Source organism: Sorex araneus, chromosome 9 (assembly GCF_027595985.1).
Source record: "Sorex araneus isolate mSorAra2 chromosome 9, mSorAra2.pri, whole genome shotgun sequence".
In the NCBI taxonomy this organism is placed as follows: domain Eukaryota; kingdom Metazoa; phylum Chordata; class Mammalia; order Eulipotyphla; family Soricidae; genus Sorex; species Sorex araneus.
Window position 1 is genome coordinate 21,759,911 of NC_073310.1, and position 13,524 is coordinate 21,773,434.

The following is a 13,524-nucleotide window of genomic DNA, read 5'->3' on the forward strand; positions in this document are numbered from 1 at the left end:
GGTCGGCTGTGCTCCCGGCGCCGCAACCTGATTGGATGCAAGGGCTGGGGAGCATGCGCGCTCACCGGCGCCCCTGGTGGCGACCTCGCACGGGGAGTGAGCGGGGGAGTTGGACTGAGAAAGGAGTGGGCAGTACTTCACCAAGAGGGTCTGGGAGCCCCTACAGTTCCCTGGCTTGCGAATTTTCAGGAGCAGCGGCTTCCCACAGTCCCTGAGGGGCTGCATTAGCCCACCTAAATTTTATTCTCATAATCTACAAGTGTAATTCCTTTGCCATTGCTTCCCATCCCTGCTTAAAAGCACTAGTAGGGGCTAGAGATGTAACACAGCAGGAGGGGTGCTAGGCAGCCCAGGAGTTCGGATGCCCGGCACTCGGGAGCCCTGCCAGGAATGAACCCTGAGCGCAGAGACGGGAGTGAGCTCCGAGTACCACTGAGTACCACTGTAGCCTAAAACAAAACAGAAGAAAAAAATCCTTCTGCACACAACTGGCTCTCAACACCCATTTTCTGGATGGTGATTTCTGGGAACACACCACAGTAACTGCCACCTATTTTTGTTGAACCAAGAGCTAAGAACTTTTGAGGGGAAAGAGGTGTTTTAGGCCATACCTTGCAGTTCTCAGGGGCTAAGTCCCGGCTCTGCTCAGGGATCACTCGTGGTGTGTGGAATTCGGTTGGTTGGGGGTGGGGAGGCAGGGGGGAGACGGGTGAAGATAGTCCTACCGCATGCAAGGCAACGGCCTTAACTCCTGTTCTCTTTGGCCCTTAGATATTTTTAATGGATAGAAAACCCACTAAAAAGAATATTATTTTGGGTCTTGTGAAAGATATAATTCACTTTTCAGTGTACATAAAGTTCTTCACAAAGCCTTTTTGGCCCTTTACAGGACTATTTAATTCTGCCTAGTTCTGCCAGAAGTCTGTTTTATTAATCTTTAAAAAAGAAACAAAAGCCCTTTGATTTTATTATTATATAATTCTATTTTCTATTTTATTTATTTCATTCTTTATTATTGCTTTACCTTTTGTCTATTTAAGTATCTTCCATTGCTCCTATTTTTGAGATAAGGGCTGACTCATTTGTAAATTCTTATGTTTTATGTAATGTTATATAGCTATACCTTGTTTACTTAAGCACCAAGTTAAAATGTGTCACACCTTTTTTTCCTGGTATTGTATTCATTGTCATTCAGTTTCTGACATGTCCTAATTTCCTTAGTGAATCCCCCCCAAAAAAAGCAAGGGTTATTTAGTAAGATGGTATGTGTTTCCAAGTTTATTGAGATTTTAGAGCTCTTGAAATATACTGACTATACTAGAATCAGAATAAAGTGATTATATATATAGGGAAAACATTTGCAATTTCTAAAATATGCATTTGTGGAATGATCTTATTTAAGTCTAACAATTACTCCAATAATTTCAGTAAATAATCATAAATTGAATTCCAGGCTTAATTCCAGTTCTACTACTTGCTTTTTGTTGTTGCTGTTGTTAACTAAGTTCTCATTTCAACTTCTCATGTGACTGCCACATTACATTTAGTCATTGTTTTATTGCCTTAGCTTTCTCTAGTCTATTACAGTTTCTAAAAATGTTCTTGTTTTTCATGACCTTGATAGTTTTAGGGTCAAATATTTTGCACAATATCTGTTTTCCCTCCCTCCCTTGGTCATGCTTACACCAAAGTTAAAGGTTTTTAGAATTGTGCAGCAGATGTGTTATATCCTCCTCCTCACTTTCATGCTATCAATATTTTAACCACTATTATTTTCACTGTAATTTAACGTTTTCTTCTTTCTGTATTCTGTTCTTTATAAGTAAGTCACTAAATGCAGTCCATATTAGGAAAGTATGTGGAATTTAATGGGGAAAAAAATACCTGGGACTTGAGCAATAGTACAGCTGAGAGGGTACTTGCCTTGTACAGGGTGACCCACATTTGATCCTGAACCTGCTATGAGTGATTCCTGAGCTAGGTGCCAGGAGTAAGTCCTGAGCACTACTGGGTGTGGTCCAAAAAACAAAAAAGAACAAAGAGAAAGGAGATGAACAAATTGAGTACACAAACTATTCCGAATTCTTTTGCAAGGAAAAATTACTTTCTTTATTCTACCTTTTTAAAACTTTGTTTTTTCTTTTTGGGTCACACCTGGTGATGCACAGGGGTTACTCCTGGCTCTGTACTCAGGAATCACTCCTGGCGGTGCTCAGGGGACCATATGGGATGCTGGGAATCGAACCCGGGTCGGCCGCGTGCAAGGCAAATGCCCTACTGGCTGTGCTATTGCTCCAGCCCCCTATTCTACCTTTTAAATTAATTTTTAAATAATAAAAATGATAACCAGAAAGGTAATATAAAGATTAAGGCACTTTTCATGCAACCAACCCTTATCTGTTCCTGACACCACATATGATCCTCAAAGACAACTAGGAATGACCCCTAGCACAAAGCCAGGAGTGGCCCATAATCAGCATTTGATGTCCCTCTCCCAAAAATAGCAATTTAAAAAATTAAATTAAAAATTTTAATTTAGTATTTCAGTCATAGTGTGTCTCAGTGATTCCATAGTCAGATATGGCAATTGGATGCAAAAGATAGAGAACATTTACATTACTGCAGAAAATTCTAAGAACAACACTGACTTAGATAATTTATTTTCAGATATACACACTTAAACATATCAGTTTCTGAGGCCATATAATACAGGATTAATGCACGCAACCTAGCTTTGAACATTACTGGATGTGGTCCAAATCCTTCCCTATCCACCCCACCACAAACACACACAAGATATCTGCAAGCATATTCCAAGAACTGATTTGGTGCCATTTTTTTTTCAATATAATTCACTTCTAAATATTTTCTTTTTCCCTCTGGTGATTTTTTATAGGTGCTACAAGTTCCTTAGAATCAGAAACACCACTGTTAAAAGAAGCTTTTGAAAGGACAGAGGGACTTTTGCACTTAGGTTCTTGCTTCCCTCATTTTAAGTCTCTGCAATGTTTAGAATAATATTGCTTACTTTCCATCCTTTGGATTGGGTCGGGGGGGGGGAATATTTCTCAATTGTCTTTCTGTTGTTGATCTATAGTTCAATCCCTCTGCAATTGGTAGGCAACTGCAAAATAAAAGTCTTAAATCTAATATCACAATTGGTGTACTGCTTTTTGGGAACTTGAAAATAAGACAAAAATGTTCACTATAACAACTTTCTCAACAAAGCACATAAATAGCCAAAACCAATTTTGAACCTAAGAGCTTAAACTTCTATTCCCAGATATCTGCTTTGTATTAGTAAAGATTCTCAAACAACCAAAACCAATAGGATATTGAACAAGATATAGAATATTCAATAAGGGAGTTTGCACAAGCAATTATAGAAGCTGAGAAGTTTTACAATAAGCTGTTAGCAGGAAAAACTCAATGGTATAGTTCAATATAAGTTTGAGGGACTGAGAATCAGGAGTAGGAATGAATGCTAGTCTAAGTGGGAAACTGAAAGCCCAAATGCAGAGAGCTCTGATGTCCAAGAAAGCAGAATGAATGTTTCTTATTAATAACCAGAGGAAAATTCTTCTTTTCTCTCCCCTTAGTTCTATTAAAGCTCTAAATGAGTTTGAGGGTCAGACTAGAAAATGTCCACTCACATTATTGAGTATTTAGTCCTACCTGTTTAATCTCAACCCAAATCATAGCATAGTATACTCCAAAAATATTGAGGCAAAGCAAAGAAAAACTGTAGTTTTTTCATGTAGTTTTTTTTTTAACATGCTTTAAAATGTATTTCTACATCAGGAAAGACTGATGATCTGTAATTGCAAACCTGAAACACATAGGGCATTTTATCAGATTTATGATTTTCCTTCATGTGCTCTAAGAAAACCTAATCTGTTTTGAATGAAAATTCACAAATTTTACACACAGAAGAGAGCTCCTGAGGAGCGTGCACACTTTCAACGTGACATTGCAACTGGAAAGGAGTAAGAAGCTGCCAGTGGCAGTGTTGGCACATGGTATGATTTTCCCAGCTGTCACCCCTCTGCTTCTCAAGTTCCAAATGGTGCTTCGTGTGATTCATAAAGTTGCCATTTTTTTTTCAGAACTTGCAAGCAGCTGAGGCATTTTAAGTTTGTGTGAGTCTTCTGCTCTGGTTGTTCATTTTCTTTGTGCTGTTCATAATAGAAGTCATGAAGAAACATGATCGTTTTTCTTTTGTTGGCAATTTTGTTTTGACTTGCTAGGCTAAAATATTCTGTGTTTTTGCTTTTCTAATCTATTTGGTCTGTGTGGATCCACAAAATTTATGTATGCCTTGTCATTTTCATAAGTGCAAAGGAATGGTTCTCTGTTCTGAAAACAGCTTAATAAGAAAGAAGGCACCTTCTACCAGTTTATTTGTGTTCATTTTAGGAGAGGTCTTTGTATGGAGCACAGCTGATTAGTGTTCCCCTGAGATGCTATCACTGAGATGAGATATTTTGGGATTTCCACTGTTTATATCTAAAGTAAAAAGTTGCTTCAATACATGAAAGCTTTCAGTTTTGCCTCCTACAGAGAGTATAGATCCTAGACCATGAGACCATGAGGAGAGCATATCTGAAGTATTTTATTGAGACAGACTTATTGGTGCTCTTGTTTTATAATAAGATTTGGAGAAAGGCTCAAAGGAATGAGATTATTGTCTGCTGGACATTAAAATTGTGAAACTAGCAAGATAACTACAGTTTTTGTCACAGTGTCACATGATTTTCAGGTTGCAATGTGTGAATTGGGTCTTGATTCAAGTATTTCTTCTTTATCAGTGTGATCCTGGGTTGCTCAGCTCAAAATGTGAAATGATTGGCTTAGAATTTGAAATCACCTTGACAAAGAAAATTGCAGTATCTTCATTCTCATCTTCCATTCTAATAAAAAAATAAGTTCAGCCAGCATCTTCACTGACTTTATACCTGTTTTGAATTCTCAATTCTTCATGGGGTGTTCCTGACACTTGTTTATCTTCATTCAAAAGGAGATCTGTCATTTTACAGTTGGTTTTGTTTTGTTTCGGTTTGCTTTAAGTGGTCTTTTCATCTTCTAGTCCTTTCATTTTGTAAACTTCCACCTAAATGCAGGCACAGGCTAATCAGTACATGTCTCCCTTACTATCTGAAAATAGAAGGTTCCTATTGGGTGTATCGTGGTACATTATTGGGAAGTTCCTGGATATGTGATTTAACATTTATTGTTATGGAAGACATTCTACAACCCACAAGCCAAATTATCTACCAAATTTTATGAAACAAAAATATTTGACTTAGTAGGTGAAGCCTGTATTTACTTCAAAAGATAAAATCATTGCTTTATTTAATCATCTTTTGAAAAGATGAGATAACAGTCAATACCCCTATAACTGTCTTCCAAGGAGCTTGGTAATTTGATTCTATCTTCACTGTCTTTCCCTATCAAAGGTACCATCCTATTTCCCTAGATTATTGCAAAAGTTTCCAACCTTGTGTCTCTTGTCATTATTACTCCATGGCAAGTTGTAGGATAACATTCGTTTGTTCTTCCTCCCTTGCCACAAGGAGTTTAGGTTTAAGTGCTCTGGAGACACTCCCATTCCTTTTTTTTATCTGTAAACTCTTCTCTGCACCCTCCTTCCCAGCCAGTTAATCACTTTTTCCCTAATCAGATTCTGTTATCTTGTAATATCAGATCCTTCTAAGGACTCTAAATTTGTATTGTAAGTTAGTGTCTTTTGCATAGTTTACCTTAAAGCAATGTTCTTTCTGTATGGACACAGGAAAACAGTTAATATTATGCTTTGTAACTTGGGAGTTGATTGACTCCAATAATATTTACTCCTGGGCATCTGCTTTCTTGACTCAGTTGCCCTTAGTTCCTAACACCCCAAAGGTGGGGTCCGACAAGGGATGGAATGGACCCAGGGCAAGCTGTGAGCTACCCTGGCATCGAAATGGGCCAGGCCAAAGCGCCACAATACTCATAGACCCAGGGCAAGCTGTGAGCTACCCTGGCATCGAAATGGGCCAAGCCAAAGCGCCACAATACTCATGGACCCAGGGCAAGCTGTGAGCTACCCTGGCATCGAAATGGCCCAGGCCAAAGCGCTACAATATTCAACTATAAGTTGAGGGCATGATCATGGACAATGCTGTCATGATCCAAAGGTAATGACGAGATTAGGACCCTGCTGGGGTTAGGAAAATTAACCTGGCCTGAAGACTGTGGTCTGGAATGTATAGTGAGATGTCCTCAGGAAGAACCAAACTTTAAGGTTATATCTCTTACTGTGCTCATACAGAATGACATTGCCAGAAATAGTAGAAGTAGATTTACTACAACTATGTAAGTGGATAACTAGCTGAGGAAAGGAGAAAGAGACACACCCTTGTTCGCCTTGAGCAGATCTCCTAGTAATCTTCTTAGATAAGATTTTGTCCTTGAGGAGTGGTCTTATCTCATTGATATGTTAATGTTCCAACCTACCTTTGTGTTACCACCCTATGTGATTGCTATATAAACTAAGACTGTAGGAGAAGTAAGGGGGAAGACACAGAAGTAGGGGAACACACAGAAGCACGGGAGAAGACACAGAAGTAGGGGGAACACACAGAAGCAAGGGAGACACAGAAGCAGAGCACAAGGCAAAAGAATTGAGAGCAAGAGGGCCGCGCGCGAGAGAGAAGCAGAAGGGGAATGGAGATTGAAATAAACTGCAACTGATACCAACCAGCCTGGCACTTGTTCCTTCCTTTGCCTGCCCATATTCATCAGCCTCCCTGAGGTGGGGGAAGGGGTGTGAGATTACCGAATGTGGGCAGCAGGAGAGATAGAGCCCCGCTGCTTCCCTCCACTTTTGTGAACACACAGCAAGTGGCTCCAATAATCCCTTTAAAATATGTGAAAGAGCATTGGGGAGAAATGGCTCAAAAGACTAGAGTACATGCTTTGCATGAAAAAGGCACAGGATCAATCTCTGATACCATGTAATTCTCAGTACCACCAGGAGCTACCTGCAAGCACAAGCCCAGGGTAGTATACAGCTGGGTGTGGTCCAAAATTGTAGCACTGTCTTTGTTCATTGATTTGCTTGAGCGGGCACCAGTAATGTCTCCATTGTAAGACTTGTTACTGTTTTTGGCATATCGAATATGCCACAGGTAGCTTGCCAGGCTCTACCGTGTGGGCAGGATACTCTTGGTAGCTTGCCAGGCTCTCCGAGAGGGATGGAAGAATCAAACCCAGGTCGGCCATGTGCAAGGCAAACACTCTACCCGCTGTGCTATCGCTCCAGCCCAGTCCAGAATTTAAAAACCTAAAGATGGGAGAGCTAGAATATACTCAATGGATTTTATCTCATTTTGTAAAAATACCAGTGAGCACACAATATTCAAAATATCCGCCACCATCAGCCCATGGGTCTTCATTCATTTATCTGTAACCACGTCAAACTCCATAAGTCTGGAAGACACAAGGTTCTATACTTTCTCAGAACTTACATAGCTCCCTAATTTGGGCATTTTTTTCTGTTATCCCTCAGGTCAAGGTTCAGCTGCAGTCTGACCTTTCCACACTCGCGGTTGAAGTCGGCCAGCATTTGTGCCACTTGGCTAATGTTTGGCGTTATGAGAATGATATCACCAGCGAAGCGAAGGTGGTGTAGTTGCCGACCGTCTAGCTTCACTCCCACTCCTTCCCATTCCAGTCATCTCGAGGATGTTCTCGAGGATGACACTGAAGAGTTTTGGTGAAATGGTATTGCCCTGCCGAACCCCTCTCTTTACGTTAATGATCACTTCCTTCCATGATCACTCAACATGAGGAACGACTTGGTGCCAGAACTGCACAGGAGGAAGAGAGCAGCGTGGAAAGCCTTCAAGAGCGTCGAAGAAGTGGTTAAGAGGGCAAAGAACCTCTGGCTCCGGGCACATCTTTTCAACTCCACCGTTCTTCCTGCACTAACATACGCCTCAGAGACCTGGGTCCTACGCAAACAGGATGAGAACGCTATTCAGGTATGCCAAAGAGGAATTGAAAGAGCTATGCTAGGAGTATCACATCTCACTCAAATGAGAGAAGGAATCCGGAGTTCCAACCTCTGTCAATGGTCAAGAATGAGGGATGCTGTCTCATTTGCTAAGACATCAAAAATCAGATGGGCTGGACATGTCATGCGATTCAGAGATGACCGCTAGACTAGAGCTGTTACCGACTGGATTCCACAGGACATCAAAAGACCGCGTGGCTGCCCACCAATGAGATGGTCAGACTTCTTCGTCAAAACCTTAAGGCTCTTCCTGTCCCTGGAGCGAGCAGATATCATTGGGCTACACTGGCATGCGACAGGGACAAATGGAGATGTTACTGGCGCCAGCTAGAACAAATCAAAGATCAATGGGAAGACAAGTGATACAAGTGAGCCCTCAGGTCAACTCCTGACCTTCTTCAGGTTCACAGCTTTTTGCAGGTTTTCCTGTAATGCTATTAAAAATCTCAGTTTCCCTCAATTCTTATGCCCTATTCCTCTAACAAAAATATTAAAATACATCTTTCTTCTTTATCTCCATCTAACAGACATGTCACTAAAGAGAACAGGCAATTATTTTTTCCCCTGTTTGGTTTTTGGGAACTACCCAGCAGTGATCATGGACTAGCTATTTCTGGCTCTGTGTATGAAGTGACCTTATACAAAATGCCCACTACCACATAAAGTCCCTCCCAATGTGGTGCTGGACATTCAAACCAGGCTTTTCGAGATATTAAGCAAGTGCTTTAATCCCTATACTATCTGCCAAGTCTTGAGGGGCTTGTGTTTCATTCACTATGATGACCTCCATTTTTTGGAGTCATGTTGACACACTATTCATGCAAAATCTTTGTTAAACATGTAATAACTATTTTAGTATGACTAATCATATTGTGTGTGCAATAGATCTAAATTCACTCATTCTAGCATTGTAAGTATTTAATGAATTACAAATTCAAGTGATTTAATACTAATATACAAGAAAGAAATTAAACCAATTCATCTGTGTGAATATGTCTCCAAAACAAAAATGTTTGCAAAATAATACCTTTCCTACAACAGATATGCTGACACCTCTGTATCATTAAAACATTGCATAAAGTTCTTTCTTTTTTTTCTTTTTGGGTCACATCCAGTGATGCACAGTGGTTATTCCTGGCTCATGCATTCAGGAATTACTCCTGGCAGTGCTCAGAAGACCATATGGGATGCTGGGAGTCGAACCCGGGTCAGTCTTGTGCAAGGCAAACACCCTATCCACTGTGTTATCACTTCAGCCCCAAAACATTTCATAGATTTCAAGGAGTATATGAATGTTCATACTTTGCTATTTCCAAAATATCAGATTGTATCTTCTCAGGAAGATTTTAAATTTATTTTTATTTTAGCATATTTTATTTTTAATTATAGTGATATTAGAAATAATGTTTCATTTTACAGTTTATGACTTCTTAGAACAATGAAGAAATTGTTTTTTTTCAAAAGCTGATTGTTGATCATTCAATTAATTTCATACTCTATTAATGGGTACTGGTTGCAATTTGGCAACTTCTTTAGGTAAGGGATTGGCCCAAATGTTTTTGCACAGCTGCCAAACTAAGAATGGTCTTCATATTTTTAATAGACCTGTCAGTGCTCAGGTTGAGGTACCATGAGAACCACTGGGTAGACCAGATAATCCCTAGCACAAGAAGGTCCAAACTGTACAGTATTTTAAAGCACTCACATTGAACCACCAACCAGTTTTGTTGAGAGTTGCCAGGAGTGACCCCAGGCCCTGGAGCAGTTTTGGAGGTCCCAAAATCAAACATTTTGTGACACTCAAGAATTACATGACATCCAAATTTCAATGTCCACGAATAAAATTTTATTGTAACATAGCCTCTTTTCACACTACAATGGTGGAGGCAAATCATTTCAGCAAAGACAACATGGTACTTTCACCTAAAACATATATGGTCCATGAAATTGATCCAAAAGTAAGAACTGAATTTGAAAGTTAATAAAAGCAAAAGTAAGAAGCTCTTCTGGGCAGGTATGTCTGTTCTTATTTTGTCCTTTTCCACAGAGCAAATGATAAGTTATACCCTTACTCAGAAATCTGAGTTAGGATTGCAGATAAGATGTTGTGTACCCTCACAAATAACTCCTGGTAGTGCTCAAGGGATCATATGCAATGTCAGAGATCAAACTAGGATCAGTTATATATACAACAAGAACCTTAGCCCCTGTATTATCTCTCTACTTCAGATGAGAGCCCTTTTTATATCATCTCAGGTATGAAAGGAAATATGTCCTCTCGGGTTAATATACTTGATAAGGGAAGGAAAAAAGGCAAATTGTAACTGTAGAGTACACATAATGTTATGAAAAAGAAGAGGATATCAGTTCAGCAGTTGCTGGGAAGATCTGGGAAAAGTGGCTACTATGCTTTCCACGGAAAAGAAGATAGTTTCTGCAGACTGGGTTGAGAAAAGAACAAACAGCAAAAGAAAACTGCAGGCAGGGGCAACAACACAAAGGGCTGAGTACCTGCTTTTATATGGCAGGTCCATTTTCAATCTTTGGGATCCCAGATCTTAGCACTGAATAAAAGAAAAGAAAGAGAGAAGGAGAGAAAGAAAGAAAGAAAGAAAGAAAGAAAGAAAGAAAGAAAGAAAGAAAGAAAGAAAGAAAGAAAGAAAGAAGGAAGGAAGGAAGGAAGGAAGGAAGGAAGGAAGGAAGGAAGGAAGGAAGGAAGGAAGGAAGGAAGGAAGGAAGGAGAAAGAAAGAGAGAAAGAAGGGAGGGAGGGAGAAATTGGGTCTGCAGTTAGTTAAAAAAAAACATTAATGAAAGAAGAGCTGGGAAAGGGTAATGTCATTTATAAATTTTCTCCACTTCCAAGAACCTCCATAATCTGAGCCTAGGTGAGGCTGGGGGGAAGGTAGGGTTGTTGTGAAAATGTAGTTTTCAGTATGTAGTCACTGTCCCTGTCATTCCCTTGGTCATCTATTTGCTCGAGCAGGCACCAGTAACATCTTCATTATGAGACTTGTTTCTATTTTTGGCATATCAAATACACCACGGGTAGCTTGCCAGGCTCTACCCTGTGAGCAGGATACTCTCAGTAACTTGCTGGGCTCTCCAAGAGAGGTGAAGGAATCACCGGTCGGCCGCATGCAAAGCAAATGCCCTACCCGCTGTGCTATTGCTCCAGTCCCTCAGTATGTAGTAGGGAAGGTAATCACAACCTGACCATAAAAGCTTGTCACTATAGGGCAGGAACTACTGATGATGTAAATGATGTTGGATATTTATGTAATATCATTCACAGGCTAGAAGGACACACGCGTAATTGTCCCACCAGGTACCAGGGCCAAACCACATGATTTCATAGTCCATATATGGCCTAATGGCCAGATGTTCTCCACCCCTGCTTTAAGACTGCTTCTCTTACCAGTTAACATACAAATACTTTTGTGCAGTATGCCAGACTCAAGAAATTAATACCTGGTCCACCTGTCCTTCCACAGAAAATACCACCATCCCCTCCCCCAATTCCAGCCCCACTATGATCAAAGTAGCCTGCATAGTCAGTTCTGTGGTTAAGGAGGCATTTTCTTAACCTCAACATAATCGCTGGGTCTTGTGGTTAGTAGAGTGAGGATGATAATAAATCAGCCAGCGCACCAGGGCTCCCAAACAATGATCCTTAAATGGAGGCTAGAGCTCTGTGGAGATCCAGAGAAGCACACCTCTGTTCTAGAGAACCTGATTAAGGTAGTCCCTTCATCTCTGCTGGAGATTAAGCACTCCCTTTGTTCCTTTAAACCATTTCCTCTCTTTAAACCATTCCCCAGGGAGAGCTTTATCTCAAAAAGAGCTGGGATTTTGTAATCAGCACCACTTAACTTGATTGGTTTTCTGCTTCTTCTGCTTTCTGCTTTGTACTTATAATAAGAAATCCCAAAAATACAGTTCCTAACTTAAATGCAAGGTGCTGCAAAGAGAGATCAAAATGCATCTGTACAAGACATTAAAAAAATGAAGCAATTCTCTTGGCCTTTTCCTCCCAAGACCATGTTCTCTCCTCTCTCTCTTTCTCTCTCTCTCTCTCCCTCTCTCTCTCTCTCTCTCTCTCTCTCTCTCTCTGTCTCTCTCTCTCTCTCTCCTTCTGAGAGAGAGAAACCTTTTCTAGATTTCTTTCAATAAAATTATTTTGCTCACCCCCAAACAAACAACAACAAACTTAATAACTGATGACTTTGAAGCAGTTACCAATCCAATCCAAGGGTATGGTATGCACCAATAGTGAGTGCCATACTCAATACTCAATACCACATGTTGGAACATTTTTAACCCCTGTCCTTTAAAGGAATTCTTTTAAAACCTCTTGCAAAATTGGTTTCAAGGACATTAATTCCTTAAGCTGTTGCCTATTCATGAAGATCTCTATCATTTCTTCAATTCTGAATGATAGGGGCTGGAGTGATAGTATAGTGTCTAGCATTTATCTTGCACATGGGCAACTTGGTTTTTACCCTGGCTCCCCATATGGTTCCCTGAGTCTTGTCAGGAGTAATTCCTGAGTGCATAGTCAGTAGTGATGGCATCACTCCAAAACCTTAAAACAAACAAACAAAAAATCCAAATGATAACTACATTCCTTGCTTGGCATCTTTTTTATTTTTTCTGTCATGTCAAGGATGAACCCAGAGTGTCACATAAGCAAGACAAATACTCTACTACAATACCCTGTCTCTTAAATGAAAAAAAGAAAAAGAAAAAAATAAACAAAAGATGTTTTCTTTCAAGTTTTCAAGAATATTTAAGACACAATTGACATATATTAGTTTAAGGTATAAAACATAACAATTTGGTGTTTTGTTAATACCCATAGCCTGTTAAAGGTTTTGTGCTATTATAAAAATAGCTTTCCAGATGTCTGTCAGTGGTCCTTGTTTCTGGAATTCATGCCCTTGCACAGGATAAACATTCGTGCCTAGATATTTTAAAGAATATTGTAGAATGATAGTAAGTGATTTTAAAATGTTTTGCCTTCCTTTTTCAGGTTCACCAACCTGGAAATTCTCCAAAAGCTAACCTTATTTTGGCCCATGAACCACTTTCACTGCCATGTAAACTCACCTACCAGCCTTGTTCCAGAAACTCATAAATAAATCTCTAAAGAGATCAACTAGCTGCAAGAATTTCTCAGACACCCTTTCTCAGCTGAGACATCTGGGCCACTCTGAAGGGATGGGCCAGCACCTGTCCAAACAGCCCCTATCTCCCACACTCCAAAATCACCACTCCAGCTAGACTCATCATCTCAGAACTAAGACTCACTCAAATTAACCTGCAGAGAACTCAGGTACACAATGGGTCTCTGTGATTGAAATCTCCAGGCTTTCACTGGGTCAGGATAAGCTACCTCCCCCTACGGCTTATTTTCAGAAGCCTCGCTGTGACATCCATACCCAAAAGCTGCCACTGAGAGGGGCTG